Below are 15,886 nucleotides of genomic sequence, written 5' to 3'. Positions count from 1 at the left end.
CTCGCCAACTGTCACCATCTAAAGACGAGCCCATGCAAATTGGCCGTTCCCGTTTAACTCCTGCTGAGCGCCGAAGACGTCTCTCTGAGTCTCTTTGTCTTTACTGTGCAGCTCCGTCTCACACCATCAATGCCTGTCCCGAACGTCCGGGAAAACTCCAAACCCTAGCTCGCCCAGGAGAGGGCCGGCTAGGAGTAATGATCTCCTCTCCATCTCCTCATGATTGTAATCTCCCAGTGTCGCTCCAAATTGCTCAACGTTACCGGAACGTCATTGCCCTCCTTGATTCCGGAGCAGCTGGGAACTTTATTACCGAAGCCTATGTTAAACGGTGGTCCCTACCCACCGAGAGACTTCCTTCGTCCATTTCTTTAACTGCCGTGGATGGCAGCAAAATTTTTGATGCAGTTATTTCTTTAAGGACTCTACCAGTTCATCTGAGAGTGGGAGTTCTTCATTCCGAACTTATTTCTTTTTTAGTGATTCCAAGAGCCACACATCCTGTGGTCCTGGGCCTTCCATGGCTCCGTCTTCACAATCCTACAATTGATTGGACGACTACGCAAATCCTGGCATGGGGTTCCTCCTGTGCTGAGACATGTTTGTTTAAAGTATTGCCTGTCTGTTCTTCCTCCCCCAGGTCGTCTGATGTTCCACCTCCTCCATATCAAGATTTCACGGATGTGTTCAGTAAAGCTTCTGCTGATATCCTTCCTCCTCATAGAGAATGGGATTGTCCGATTGATCTCGTTCCAGGGAAGGTTCCACCTCGAGGCCGAACTTATCCGTTGTCTCTGCCTGAGACGCATTCTATGGAGGAATATATTAAAGAGAACCTAGCAAAGGGGTTCATTCGACCTTCTTCTTCTCCAGCCGGCGCAGGCTTCTTTTTTGTAAAAAAGAAAGATGGTGGTCTGCGGCCGTGCATCGACTACAGAGGTTTGAACGACATTACCATCAAGAACCGTTATCCTTTACCCCTGATTACTGAGCTCTTTGACAGAGTTAGCGGAGCTACCATCTTTACAAAGCTGGACTTGCGAGGTGCATACAATCTCATCCGGATCCGTGAGGGTGACGAGTGGAAGACCGCATTTAACACCCGTGACGGACATTATGAGTACCTCGTCATGCCCTTCGGATTGAGCAATGCTCCAGCTGTCTTCCAGCATTTCGTCAATGAGATCTTCAGAGACATTCTATACCGTCATGTCGTGGTCTATCTAGATGATATCCTCATTTTTGCCAACAATTTAGAGGAACATCGTTTTTGGGTAAAGGAGGTTCTGTCCCGGCTCCGTGTCAATCATCTCTATTGCAAATTAGAGAAATGCGTCTTTGAAGTCAAGTCCATTCCGTTTCTAGGGTACATTGTGTCCGGTTCCGGACTAGAGATGGATCCTGAGAAACTACAAGCAATTCAGAATTGGCCGGTACCCTTAACCCTCAAAGGGGTCCAGAGGTTCTTAGGGTTCGCCAATTATTACCGAAAGTTTATACGAGACTTTTCCACCATTGTGGCGCCTATTACTGCTTTCACCAAGAAGGGTGCTAACCCGTCCAAGTGGTCTGAAGAAGCCATGCAAGCTTTTCATCTTTTAAAACAGAGGTTCATCTCTGCGCCTGTCCTGAAACAGCCTGACATCGACTCTCCTTTCATCCTAGAGGTGGATGCCTCCTCCGTTGGAGTAGGAGCGGTGTTATCTCAGAGGGCTAAAGATGGCCATTTACATCCTTGCAGTTTCTTCTCACGGAAGTTCTCCCCAGCGGAGCGCAACTATGCCATTGGCGACCAGGAGTTGCTAGCCATCAAGCTCGCTCTAGAGGAGTGGAGATATCTGTTGGAGGGAGCTTCTCATTCAATCACCATCCTTACAGACCACAAGAACCTTCTATATTTGAAAGGCGCACAATGTCTCAACCCTCGTCAGGCCAGATGGGCACTTTTCTTTTCCAGGTTCGACTTTAAACTCCAGTTCTGTCCGGGCTCTCAGAATCGCAAGGCCGATGCCCTTTCCCGCTCATGGGAGCAAGAAAATGAGTCAGAGTCTTCAGACAAGCATCCTATTATAAATCCGTTGGCATTCTCCACGGTAGGGATGGACTCTACGCCCCCATCAGGGAAAAGTTTTGTGAAGCCGATGCTAAGGAAGAAGCTCATGCATTGGGCCCATGCTTCCCGTTTTGCCGGACATACAGGTATCCAAAAAACCCTGGAGTTTATCTCTAGGTCCTATTGGTGGCCAACTCTGAAAAAGGACGTCTTGGAGTTTATTGCATCTTGCCCAAAGTGTGCCCAACATAAAGTATCCCGCCAGTCGCCTGCGGGGCAACTGGTTCCACTATCCGTTCCCCGTCGACCATGGACCCACTTGTCGATGGATTTCATTACAGACTTACCCATGTGCAACAAGTTCAATACCATCTGGGTGGTAGTTGACCGGTTCACCAAGATGGCACACTTCATTCCTCTCACCGGTCTTCCGTCAGCTTCCAAGTTGGCTCAAGTATTCATACAAGAGATCTTCCGACTCCACGGTCTTCCTGAAGAAATTATCTCAGATCGAGGAGTTCAATTCACAGCCAAATTCTGGCGAAGTTTATGTCAAGTCCTCCAAGTCAAGCTAAAGTTTTCCACGGCTTACCATCCTCAGACCAATGGTCAAACCGAGAGGGTGAATCAGGACTTGGAGACCTTCCTCCGCATCTATGTGTCCTCCTCTCAAGATGACTGGGTTCAATTACTTCCCTGCGCCGAGTTCTGTCATAACAACCAGTATCATTCTTCATCTGCTTCAACACCATTCTTCACTAACTTTGGATTCCACCCTAAAGTCCCTGAGTTCCAACCGCTTCCAGCAACTTCTGTTCCCGCAGTGGATATCACCTTGCATCAGTTTGCCAATATCTGGAAGAGCGTACGATCAGCTCTGCTCAAGGCATCGTTCAGGTACAAGAAGTTTGCGGATAAGAAGCGTCGAGCAGTTCCTGCTCTCAAGGTGGGTGATCGGGTATGGTTATCCACGAAGAATTTGAGGTTAAGAGTTCCCAGTATGAAGTTTGCACCTCGCTATATCGGTCCTTTCAAGATTGAACAAGTCATCAATCCTGTTGCTTACAGACTCCAGTTGCCTCCCTTCTTAAAAATACCCAGGACATTCCATGTTTCCCTGTTGAAACCGCTGATCTTGAATCGGTTTCATTCCTCACTTCCTCCAACTCCGAAAGTCCAAACTCAACGAGGCGTTGAGTATGAAGTGGCCAAGATCCTGGACTCACGTCACCGTTACGGTCAACTACAATATCTTATTGACTGGAAGGGTTATGGTCCTGAGGAACGTTCATGGACCAACGCTTCTGATGTCCATGCTCCTGCCTTGGTCCGGAGATTCCATTCCAAGTTTCCTCAAAAGCCAAAGAAGTGTCCTGGGGCCACTCCTAAAGGGGGGGGTGCTGTCACGATCCGGGTATCTGGACGCCATTTCTTACCCATCAGATGCCTCCTAAGGCTGGCTCAGCGCTCCAGGACCGGATCCCATCTGTTATCCTGATGTGTACATTCCTGTATCCTCTCCTGTCACTCTGGGACGCTGTCACAGTAAACGCCATATTACACCTGGCATGGCGTCTCCCGCGGCCTCCGCCGCCGTCCCTGAACTTCTGCATGCAGAGTGTCTGAGTGGCGATTACGTCAGCCGCGGCCTCCGCTGTGTGCTGTGTGCGCGTGGTTGGATGTGCACTTGTCAGCCTGGCGTCTCCTGTCTCCAGTGGCCGGCGCCGCCATTACTGTTTTCATTACCACATGGATTACAAACCAAACTTCCCTCCAAGTGTCTGCATGGGCGCAGCCATCTTGGATTCTGTCAGCTGATCATTTCCTCCAATCTGTTGTCAGTATTGTTAATCTGCATAATTGCCTAGCCAATCCCTTCCTTGCTGCAGGTATAAATACACTGTGCCTGAGCAAGGAAGGCGTCAGTGCTTTGGTTGTCAAACCTAGTTCCTGTTTGTCTCTCTCCTGTGATTGTCTTCCAGGTTCCAGCTCCTGTCTCAAGACTTCCACCATAGAGACCCGCACCAGCATTCCACCTGCGGTGTAGCCTGACTCTCCAATCCATTGTGGATTCATCTGTTTCCAGCTACAACTTTACCTGCTTCCAGCTCAGCTTCCAGCAGAGTACAGCTTCCCTTAAAGGGCCGGTGTCCTTTCTACACTTTACCACTCTCCACCGGTATTATTATTTCTCCACTCTCAAGTTCTACATTTCAGTTCATATTTCATCGCTCCCAAGTTCATTTATTATTTAACTGGTTCCAGCCAGTATCCACTCCGTGCTAACAACAGTCTGGTTCCAGCCAGTATCCACAGCAGCTGTTTTATCTTCAGCAACCCAGCTTTTCCTGGAACACCAGCTGGCACAATCCTGGGTTATCTCCATTGCTACAGTCGGGCCTGGTAAGGACTTTCCATCTAGAAGATCATAAGAACTATCTCACACTACCAGTGCCCTGTGGCTCCTGCCATCCTGTAGTACCCAGGAACTGTATTTATTCTTTGCTGACTTTTTACGTTTTCTTTTACTGCTGCTGTGTTGCGGAGTTGTCATAATAAACATCATTGACTTTTATCCAAGTTGTCGTGGTCACGCCTTCGGGCAGTTATTATTCATGTTACTTACATGTCCAGGGGTCTGATACAACCTCCCAGGTTCCGGTACATCTCAGCCCCTACAACTGAGGCTGCCTCCCATCAGCTCAGGCCCTCAGTTGTGACAGTCAGTTCAGACACTGCCAGCCTGAGTCAGGTCATTCCCCTCATCAGGATTTTGCAGAAGAAGCTGGAGACATTGAAGGAGGAGCTAACACGGAGCGATTCCGCTAGGCATGTGGGACTTGTGGATGGAGCCCTTAATTCGCTTAACAAGGATTCACGGGTGGTCAATCTGTTGAAATCAGAGCACTACATTTTGGCCACCGTGCTCGATCCTAGATTTAAAGCCTACCTTGGATCTCTCTTTCCGGCAGACACAAGTCTGCTGGGGTTGAAAGACCTGCTGGTGAGAAAATTGTCAAGTCAAGCGGAACGCGACCTGTCAACATCTCCTCCTTCACATTCTCCCGCAACTGGGGGTGCGAGGAAAAGGCTCAGAATTCCGAGCCCACCCGCTGGCGGTGATGCAGGGCAGTCTGGAGCGACTGCTGATGCTGACATCTGGTCTGGACTGAAGGACCTGACAACGATTACGGACATGTCGTCTACTGTCACTGCATATGATTCTCTCAACATTGAAAGAATGGTGGAGGATTATATGAGTGACCGCATCCAAGTAGGCACGTCACACAGTCCGTACTTATACTGGCAGGAAAAAGAGGCAATTTGGAGGCCCTTGCACAAACTGGCTTTATTCTACCTAAGTTGCCCTCCCACAAGTGTGTACTCCGAAAGAGTGTTTAGTGCCGCCGCTCACCTTGTCAGCAATCGGCGTACGAGGTTACATCCAGAAAATGTGGAGAAGATGATGTTCATTAAAATGAATTATAATCAATTCCTCCGCGGAGACATTGACCAGCAGCAATTGCCTCCACAAAGTACACAGGGAGCTGAGATGGTGGATTCCAGTGGGGACGAATTGATAATCTGTGAGGAGGGGGATGTTCACGGTGATATATCGGAGGATGATGATGAGGTGGACATCTTGCCTCTGTAGAGCCAGTTTGTGCAAGGAGAGATTAATTGCTTCTTTTTTGGTGGGGGTCCAAACCAACCCGTCATATCAGTCACAGTCGTGTGGCAGACCCTGTCACTGAAATGATGGGTTGGTTAAAGTGTGCATGTCCTGTTTATACAACATAAGGGTGGGTGGGAGGGCCCAAGGACAATTCCATCTTGCACCTCTTTTTTCTTTAATTTTTCTTTGCGTCATGTGCTGTTTGGGGAGGGTTTTTTGGAAGGGACATCCTGCGTGACACTGCAGTGACACTCCTAGATGGGCCCGGTGTTTGTGTCGGCCACTAGGGTCGCTTATCTTACTCACACAGCTACCTCATTGCGCCTCTTTTTTTCTTTGCGTCATGTGCTGTTTGGGGAGGGTTTTTTGGAAGGGACATCCTGCGTGACACTGCAGTGCCACTCCTAGATGGGCCCGATGTTTGTGTCGGCCACTAGGGTCGCTTATCTTACTCACACAGCTACCTCATTGCGCCTCTTTTTTTCTTTGCGTCATGTGCTGTTTGGGGAGGGTTTTTTGGAAGGGACATCCTGCGTGACACTGCAGTGCCACTCCTAGATGGGCCCGGTGTTTGTGTCGGCCACTAGGGTCGCTTATCTTACTCACACAGCTACCTCATTGCGCCTCTTTTTTTCTTTGCGTCATGTGCTGTTTGGGGAGGGTTTTTTGGAAGGGACATCCTGCGTGACACTGCAGTGACACTCCTAGATGGGCCCGGTGTTTGTGTCGGCCACTAGGGTCGTTTATCTTACTCACACAGCTACCTCATTGCGCCTCTTTTTTTCTTTGCGTCATGTGCTGTTTGGGGAGGGTTTTTTGGAAGGGACATCCTGCGTGACACTGCAGTGCCACTCCTAGATGGGCCCGGTGTTTGTGTCGGCCACTAGGGTCGCTTATCTTACTCACACAGCTACCTCATTGCGCCTCTTTTTTTCTTTGCGTCATGTGCTGTTTGGGGAGGTTTTTTTGGAAGGGACATCCTGCGTGACACTGCAGTGACACTCCTAGATGGGCCCGGTGTTTGTGTCGGCCACTAGGGTCGCTTATCTTACTCACACAGCTACCTCATTGCGCCTCTTTTTTTCTTTGCGTCATGTGCTGTTTGGGGAGGGTTTTTTGGAAGGGACATCCTGCGTGACACTGCAGTGACACTCCTAGATGGGCCCGGTGTTTGTGTCGGCCACTAGGGTCGCTTATCTTACTCACACAGCTACCTCATTGCGCCTCTTTTTTTCTTTGCGTCATGTGCTGTTTGGGGAGGGTTTTTTGGAAGGGACATCCTGCGTGACACTGCAGTGCCACTCCTAGATGGGCCAGGTGTTTGTGTCGGCCACTAGGGTCGCTTAGCTTAGTCATCCAGCGACCTCGGTGCAAATTTTAGGACTAAAAATAATATTGTGAGGTGTGAGGTATTCAGAATAGACTGAAAATGAGTGGAAATGATGGTTTTTGAGGTTAATAATACTTTGGGATCAAAATGACCCCCAAATTCTATGATTTAAGCTGTTTTTTAGGTTTTTTGGAAAAAAACACCCGAATCCAAAACACACCCGAATCCGACAAAAAAAATTCGGTTAGGTTTTGCCAAAACGCGGTCGAACCCAAAACACGGCCGCGGAACCGAACCCAAAACCAAAACACAAAACCCGAAAAATTTCCGGCGCTCATCTCTAAAATTTTAGGACTAAAAATAATATTGTGAGGTGTGAGGTGTTCAGAATAGACTGAAAATGAGTGGAAATTATGGTTATTGAGGTTAATAATACTATGGGATCAAAATGACCCCCAAATTCTATGATTTAAGCTGCTTTTGAGGGGTTTTTGTAAAAAAAACACCCGAATCCGACAAAAAAATTTCAGGGAGGTTTTGCCAAAACGCGTCCGAATCCAAAACACGGCCGCGGAACCGAATACAAAACCAAAACACAAAACCCGAAAAATGTCCTGTGCACATCACTAAGATATATATATACATATATATATATATATATATCTAATTTATTTTTTTAAACAGTGTATGCCCTTATAGCTCAGCAAAATCAGGGGGAAGGATGAAAAGCATGAGGTCCCCCTGAATATGCTGTTACCAGAACTAGGCTATGCCAACCAGGGTTGGTGAACCTATAACAGGGAAGTGTGTGTTACTCCTGCGATACTGACAACGGGCCTTTAGCAATTCAGCTTAGGACCCAGGGGGTCATTCAGGTACGTAATTATTAGCACTATCATGCGTAAAGTTCTGTAACAGGGTCAGGGGAACAGGTACCATCTCCTGTGGTAGATGGCAGGATGCAACAGCTAAGAGATCACACAAGGCCATTGGTTTGGTGCAACTGGCCTCAACATTTTAATGTGCAGAAAAATATAAATAAAAAATATATAAATAAACATCAATATAAATACCTTGCCATCTGGCGCTAACTATACACAGGATAATCTAACTCACCAAAAAAAAATGCAAGAAGTTTTTAACAGGCACAGCTGACTGGATTTCAACAGCAGGTTTCGTTCACAGAGACTCCAATGTCTCTCCTTTTCCCCAAGCAGTGTGAGAGAGAAATGATCAGACTGACAGCATTTTAACATATCCATACAGCTGAAATCTCTAAGTAGCCTTCTGTAAGTCTAAAACCCCAAAGACTCGAACTGGGAGTACAGGTATATGGATGGAAAACACATACTCTCTTCTCATCTTCTCACATCCAGCCCCAGGGCCCTAATCCGGTTCTTACCAAAAGCCAAAATCTGTCAACGGAACCAACACACTATTTCTGGGGTTTTAAAACACATACTGTAGGTAAGATACCTGGGGCAAATATACTTGGTTTTCACCACTATTCCAGTGATCTTATCACAGTACCAATGTGGCCAGTGATGGCCTTTGTTTGTGAAAATGGAGGTGTGTGGCCGCTGTTTAGGGGGTGGGAAGAGGTCAGGGATCACCGTCGTAGGACCGAGAATTCCCAGCTTCTGCAACAGGCGGCATGTGCGATACCATCCCGTAAGCCGCCTGATGGTGGGAGAGAGATCCAATGCTGCATCCTAGGATGCAGGTCAAATCAATACTGCAATAGCTGGCATCTGCGTGTAATAGGTGATTCCTGCTGCATTACCATATTGCACCATCACTGCTGCTTCCATGACAGCAATAATGATAGCAACTCCAACCATCGGTGGAAGGTAAGTCCGAGATCTCCGGAGGTGCGGGTTGCCGGACGATCTAAGTTAGGCCCTCAATTCCCTATTGAAAACAGGCCTTCAAAAAAATATGCAGCACTGCCTCCTGTCATGAAAGAACTTACACCATACCTTCCAGTTGTCCCGATTTTGGCGGGACAGTCCCACCAAATAACTTAAAGACAACCTGAAGACATCTTGAGTTGAGCAAGATGTGAGAATACCGTCCTCTTATTCTCGACTGAGGCCCAGTAATAGGGTACTCAGACTGTCTTCTTCTAAGGCACAAACATGACATCAATACATCTTGTCACAGACCATGAAGAGGTGCTGTCAGGAGCATAGCAGCTTGACATCGGTTATGGCTGGAGAACACTCAGAACCAAAGACAAAATATGTAGTAGACGTGAAGAAGCAGAGGGAAAAAGGTATGAAGGTGAATGTGTGTTGGAGACAACTGCAGCGTGCAGAGAATAAAAGGATAGGAAAAGGGGATGCGTTCAGCATCCCAATGGTGTGACCAATGCCGGAATACCAACACCACTTAGTAGACTGTTGCTGGATCCCCAACAACCAATAACCGAAGGTGGGTATCAGGGTTAGGGCCAGGGGCACTAGGGGGGGTTAGGGTTAGGCAATAAAGGGGTTGGTTAGCCTTAGCCGCCACCACCCGTGGGTTAGGGTTAGTGTTGGGGACATTTGAGGGTCTGCAACTTTTATCATCATAACAGTAAGAGGAGTGGCTATTATGGAGTAAGAGCAGGTAAATCTCCAACAATAATTAGTGAAGCAAAGGAACCTTTGAAGGGCCTTCAACTTGCTAAGTTCACTCACTCCTCTATGGCATGCACTTTAGCTGAATCCATAGCAAACCATCTCAGCTTTTGAAGCACTTGGCAGACATGATCCTGGTATTCCAAGGATGAAGTGTAGATCTAAATACCATCCAGGCACACAAATGCAATTTTCTAAGAAAGTCTCTGATAAAAACATTTTTAAGGTTTTGAAAGATGTCAGGTTTGTTGTTCAATCAAATAGCATATCCAGGTATAGTAGAGTACTAATAAGGCCCATAATAGTATTGAACGTGGTTTTCCATTCATCAACATTGCAGATTTATACCAATTTCAAGCCTGTTTTACAACAATCTTAGTGAAGACGGTTGCCCTTTCAGTTTTACAAATAGCTCCGGTATGTGTAGTTTTAAATATTATCTTGTTCAGGCCTCTGTAGTCAAAAGAAGGCTGAAATCTTACACTGTTTTAGATAAAAGCCTAGGCCAATTCCTAGCTGTGATGCAGAAGCCTTTGCTCAGATATAGGGGGTCATTCCGAATTGTTCGCTCGTTATTTTTTTCTCGCAACGGAGCGATTAGTCGCTAATGCGCATGCGCAATGTCCGCAGTGCGACTGCGCCAAGTAAATTTGCTATGCAGTTAGGTATTTTACTCACGGCATTACAAGGTTTTTTCTTCGTTCTGGTGATCGTAATGTGATTGACAGGAAGTGGGTGTTTCTGGGCGGAAACTGGCCGTTTTATGGGTGTGTGCGAAAAAACGCTACCGTTTCTGGGAAAAACGCGGGAGTGGCTGGAGAAACGGAGGAGTGTCTGGGCGAACGCTGGGTGTGTTTGTGACGTCAAACCAGGAACGAAACTGACTGAACTGATCGCAGATGCCGAGTAAGTCTGGAGCTACTCAGAAACTGCTAAGAAGTGTCTATTCGCAATCCTGCTAATCTTTCGTTCGCAATTTTGATAAGCTAAGATTCACTCCCAGTAGGCGGCGGCTTAGCGTGTGCAAAGCTGCTAAAAGAAGCTTGCGAGCGAACAACTCGGAATGACCCCTATAGTCTGAAAGACCACGTCATTCTATACACCACTGGAGAACTAACTACTCCATTAAGGGACCAGATATGTGACTACACTACCTTATCCACGTCATAATGAGAGGTGTCTTAATGCCGCAAATATTGATCTTTTAATGATTACTGTTTTGTAGGCAGTTGCCTGGGGATCACACTGTTCACCAGACAACTGCTATGCTGGTACACAGTTTGAAAAAGAGTTATCTAGGTACTAAGAGTCATCTAGGTACTAAGAGTCATCTAGGTACTAAGATGGGCACTTTAAATACCCTCCTACTATTTCCTTGCTCTAATGATGTCAACGCACAATGTTTCCTCAACCCCTCATACCCACTCCAACCAGCAGTAACTGCCAGTGAAGAAATCATCCTTAGCACTTTTTGAGCTACAGTATATACTGAGGATGAGTTCTGCTCCTCCTTAGCACTTATGAGATTAAGCTTGCACCCAATATTTTCTTATTTGTTGGCCCATGAGAATTTAGGATTGAGTTACAAAGTAACACATTAGAAATAATAAAGTCCCATCTTTGAAACTAGAGGTCACTTATCTGAGAATGGGGAAAAAATAGGTTGGATCTCTGTCAATGTCAGATCAAACTTTTATTGGATTGTGGTTTGTTTCAAATCACTCAGTGTCTGTGTAGGATGATACGGTTATAAAATAGAGTGAAATCATTATTTTTAGTTCATTGTCTAACTAGTTTAAAAATAGGACACAGATTTACTTTTCCAACTAGCAACTTAAAAGGATTGTCCATTGTGTAAGAGATTCTAGCAACGCCTGTCAAGCGTTTGACACATTGCCTGGGATAGTATAATGAAATCACTCTCGGCATGTATCCTGAAAAACACATATAGCCATCCTGCAGAAATGGACTGAAGACTGAATTTTAAAGGTAAATCATAAACTCTCTGTTTAACAGTTAACAATGTGATAGTTATATTGTAAATAAATACTGCATGAGATAGATAGATAGATAGATAGATAGATAGATAGATAGATAGATAGATAGATAGATAGGTAGATACTGTAGAGAGAGAGAGATATGAGACAGACATATAGATACAGTAGCTACAAGAGATAATAAATCAGTAGATACACAGATACGAAAATACAGTTATAAGTAAAAGCAAGTTTGTTTCATAAATACATTAATATACATTAATATTTCCATACTGCGCTGCACGATTACTGCGATCTGTAGATGAAGGACTTTTAGCAGTACCTAGAATCTCCCGTAATTCATCTGGTAGTCTAGCTTTTAGCCATGCTGCTCTAACTCTATGGAACTCACTTACCCGTACAGTTCAAGAGGCCCCCACCCTAGAATACTTCAAAAACAGACTCAAGACTTTCCTGTTTAATCAAACATTTCCTTAATTGTTCCTTTAGTATCTCCATGCTCTCTGTATTTTATGAAAAGCTTTTCTGTACTTCATTGTTTCTTTATTGTTTCTGCATGGTATTATGGTCATTATACCTGTTAGGTGCTTTGAGTAATACTGGAGAAAGAGAGCTATATACAATATATAAAATCATTGTTTTTTTAATGAACCGAAAGACACTATTAGTTTAATGTAGAGTGGTTGCAGAATTGTCAGAATGTAATGTTGGACACAACTTTTGGAGAAGAAGTATGAAGGGAAAGTAGTGCAGGATGCATACCATCAAGTTAAGATGATGGACAGGAAACCATTATTGGAGTATAAATCAAAACAAGTAGCAGCTACAACAGGACAGGATGTGTATTTCATAACTAGGTACTGTAAACAAGCAAACAAAATTAGGAAGATAGTGACCAAACATTGGCCTTTACTTTTACAAGATGAGATTTTGGCAGATATTCTGCCAGAAAAACCAAAGATAATTTTTAGGAAAGCACTGGATATCAGGCAAAAACTAGTGAAAAATCGTATACCACCACAGAAACAGACACAGAGGACCATAAGTACACATGGGCCGAATGGAGGGTTCTACTATTGTGGAACGTGTACAGCATGTACCACTACTAAGAATAGAAGCACAAACCCAACACACCAGGTCATGTCAACATTTAATAGGAAGACATTCAAGATCAAGGACACTCTTATGTGTCATAGCAAGGGAGTGATTTACATCTTACAGTGCCCATGTCCAAAACAGTATATAGGATGAACAATTAGGAAGCTAAAAATGAGAATATCAGAACACATACGTAATATCAAGAAAAGTTCGGAGGAACACTCTTTGTCAGCACACTTTAAGCAATTCCATCACAGCGATCCAACTCTACTCAGTTTTGTTGGGTTGAAAGAAGTCAAACCCAATTGGAGAGGGGGCGACTACAACACACATATAAACAGAGAAGAGTTGAGATATATGATTGAGTTAGAAACCCTAGTCCCTAAAGGTCTGAACTTGGATAATGAAGTTAGATCCATAATATGCAAATAATGAATTAAGTAACAAACAACATAAGCAAGTTCACTACATTATTATATTTTATTCTATTTATTTTATCTCATCTGAATCACCAGGCAACACATTCAATCATTATAACAGTCAATGGTAGAGATACATTCATTGAACTGAAATTAATACAACAAACAGTAACATCCATAATCAGCTACAATTTACTAAATGAGTAACAGGTTCATTCAGAACGGTGGACTGGCAGTGAGATCACATGACAGCAGAATGATTGGCAGGATTAGAGACAAATTGGGAAACACAGAATATATAAACCAATTAGGAATAAGGAGGTGAAATGAACACCTATAAAAATGCAGACAGAATACAGACACAATTCTCCCAGAGGAAGGCGCTATAGGGCAGAAACGCGTTGGAGTAAAATACGAAACACTGCAAGCTGAAGGACCGGTCACTGCTACAAGCCCGGTACTCAAAAAATAGCGTCCACGTGTCGCAGGACACAAGGAAAACTTCAGGAATGGAGGAGGTAAGCTGGTGGTGAAACAGAACGCATGGCGATTAGGGGAGCAGGTGAATTTGTACGGGAAGGATAGACGTGGTGAAAGGCTCAGCAAAGCCGGCAGCCACAGGCCTCTCCCTCTCAGATTGGACATCGGCCCGCATGCAGACTGTGTCCCGGGGTAGCGTCTGATCACGGACGCACATCTGGGAGGCAGCGCGGGGGGACAAGAGTCCGGTCCGGAGACACCAATCCCAGATAATCAACCAAGCGCACCCGAATCTTACATATCCGGGGAGACATCGTGAAGCAATAAGATCCCTGCTAAAATGTAGTGCACAGGACCAGAATTATCAGACAGGCAGGACACCACAGTCTAAAACAGACTTTTTTAATTTGTATATAAGAACAGCATTCATTAGTCCATGGACAATCCTAGCTAACATCAGTTAGTTTACAATCACTTCTAAACCAATTCATTCCAGCATTGACTTGGATTTCCCCCTCCTCTCCGCAAGTGCATTACGAGGAGTGGACTAATTCATTAATTCATTATTTTCATCCTTCCACCAAGTCCAGTTTTATAAATAAACAATCATTTTAGTTCCTTATTCTTTATCATTTTCATTCATTCATGATTGATTTGTATATTGTACTGTAATATGAGTTAACTGCATGCAGTGTATTAAGACATTCATACTATATCCACTTCAAACAGCAGATATAAGGGTTGAGCACTTGAAACATGATTGTATATTTTTTTGTATTCACAAGAGGGAGTACCTTGTAATCTAAGCAGCACACCCTGTCACAATTAGATCTTGGTGCACGGCCCACATCTGCATTGTATGCAAATTGAGAACCACTATGTATTTTGCCTATGGATAGACAGGATGCATTCTGCATTCCGGCAGATGGGATGCCAGCGGTCATGTGACTGATGCTGGAATTCTGACACCACTCAGGATACCGGCGTCGGAACACCGAAAGCCAACATCCCAAAGGGTACGTGGTAGGGTTAGGGCCTGGAGGAGGAGGGTTAGGCACTAGGGGGGAAGTTAGGGTTAGGCACTAGGGGGGTGGTTAGTCATAACTGCCACCCCCCTGAGGGTTAGCCTTAGCCTCCACCCCGTAGGGTTTGTCATAACCACCATCCCAAGAGGGTTAGGGTAGGGGAGGGGTACAATTCTTACCCCGTCCTGTGTCTGGATTGGCAGTGTCGGGATGCCGCTGTTGGTCATGTTACTGCAGGCATACCGATTGCCGGAAAAACATACCCAACCCGGCTAGACATATTTGCAATAAGGTTAAACCTAATAGCCTTTCTTCAATTCACTGCAGGCATCACCTGCAGTGAGTTGTTATCTCCTGAAGCTGCTCACCAAATGTGATTAATAGTATATAAAATGAAGTACATCTGAAATTACAAAGAAGACACTTTATTAATTAATTTAAAAAAAACGTTTACCCAGTAAGCTTGTCTGGTAAATTTTTCATGGTTTAAGTTTTTAAATTGAATAAATAAATGAATAAATAAATAAATAAATAAATAAATGAAGGCGCACTCTGTGAATGCCAGAACTCTTAGTGAGTTATCTAGCATTGTATGTTTTGGATTGTTGTTTTTTGTTCAGTTTCTTGGGACTCATTAAGAAGAATTTCCCATTGAACTACAGTATAACAGAGAGAAAAAAGAAGGAACAAAGTAACCACTGTGGGGTTTAGAGAGGAGGAAAGTTTGATATGAATCTACATGTTTTACATGCAGCTTTGAGCAGCAGCAGCACTTACAAGGAATTTAGGGATACTTTGGACACGATGATGGAACTTTGGTGGCAAAAAAGTCAACTTCTTTCATGTTGAAGAAACGCTCTACTTATTGGGGGTAATTCCAAGTTGATCGCAGCAGGATTTTTGATAGCAATTGGGCAAAACCATGTGCACTGCAGGGGAGGCAGATATAACATGTGCAGAGAGAGATAGATTTGGGTGGGGTGAGTTCAATCTGCAATCTAATTTGCAGTGTAAAAATAAAGCAGCCAGTATTTACCCTGCACAGAAATAAAATAACCCACCCAAATCTAACTCTTTCTGCACATGTTATGTCTGCCTCCCCTGCAGTGCACATGGTTTTGCCCAATTGCTATCAAAAATCCTGCTGCGATCAACTTGGAATTACCCCCATTGTACCTTACTGAAAA

General features: G+C 44.7%; 1 protein-coding gene across 2 annotated transcripts in view; it reads left to right on the top strand.

Annotated features, from left to right (window-relative positions):
* Window positions 1-11,574: 11,574 nt before the first annotated feature.
* OTULIN (OTU deubiquitinase with linear linkage specificity) overlaps window positions 11,575-15,886 on the top strand; it is a 285,053-nt gene continuing 280,741 nt past the window's right edge. Inside the window, exon 1 of one of the 2 annotated variants that reach the window (XM_063922959.1) lies at window positions 11,575-11,669. The gene's annotated coding sequence lies outside the window, so the exon portion shown is untranslated. The remainder of the gene's footprint in view (window positions 11,670-15,886) is intronic. The other variant, XM_063922958.1, reaches the window with a different exon arrangement.

The sequence above is a fragment of the Pseudophryne corroboree genome, chromosome 5, assembly GCF_028390025.1.
Source record: "Pseudophryne corroboree isolate aPseCor3 chromosome 5, aPseCor3.hap2, whole genome shotgun sequence".
NCBI lineage: Eukaryota > Metazoa > Chordata > Amphibia > Anura > Myobatrachidae > Pseudophryne > Pseudophryne corroboree.
Note: the sequence above shows the minus strand (reverse complement) of the source record. Positions and strands in the feature narration are given on the sequence as shown.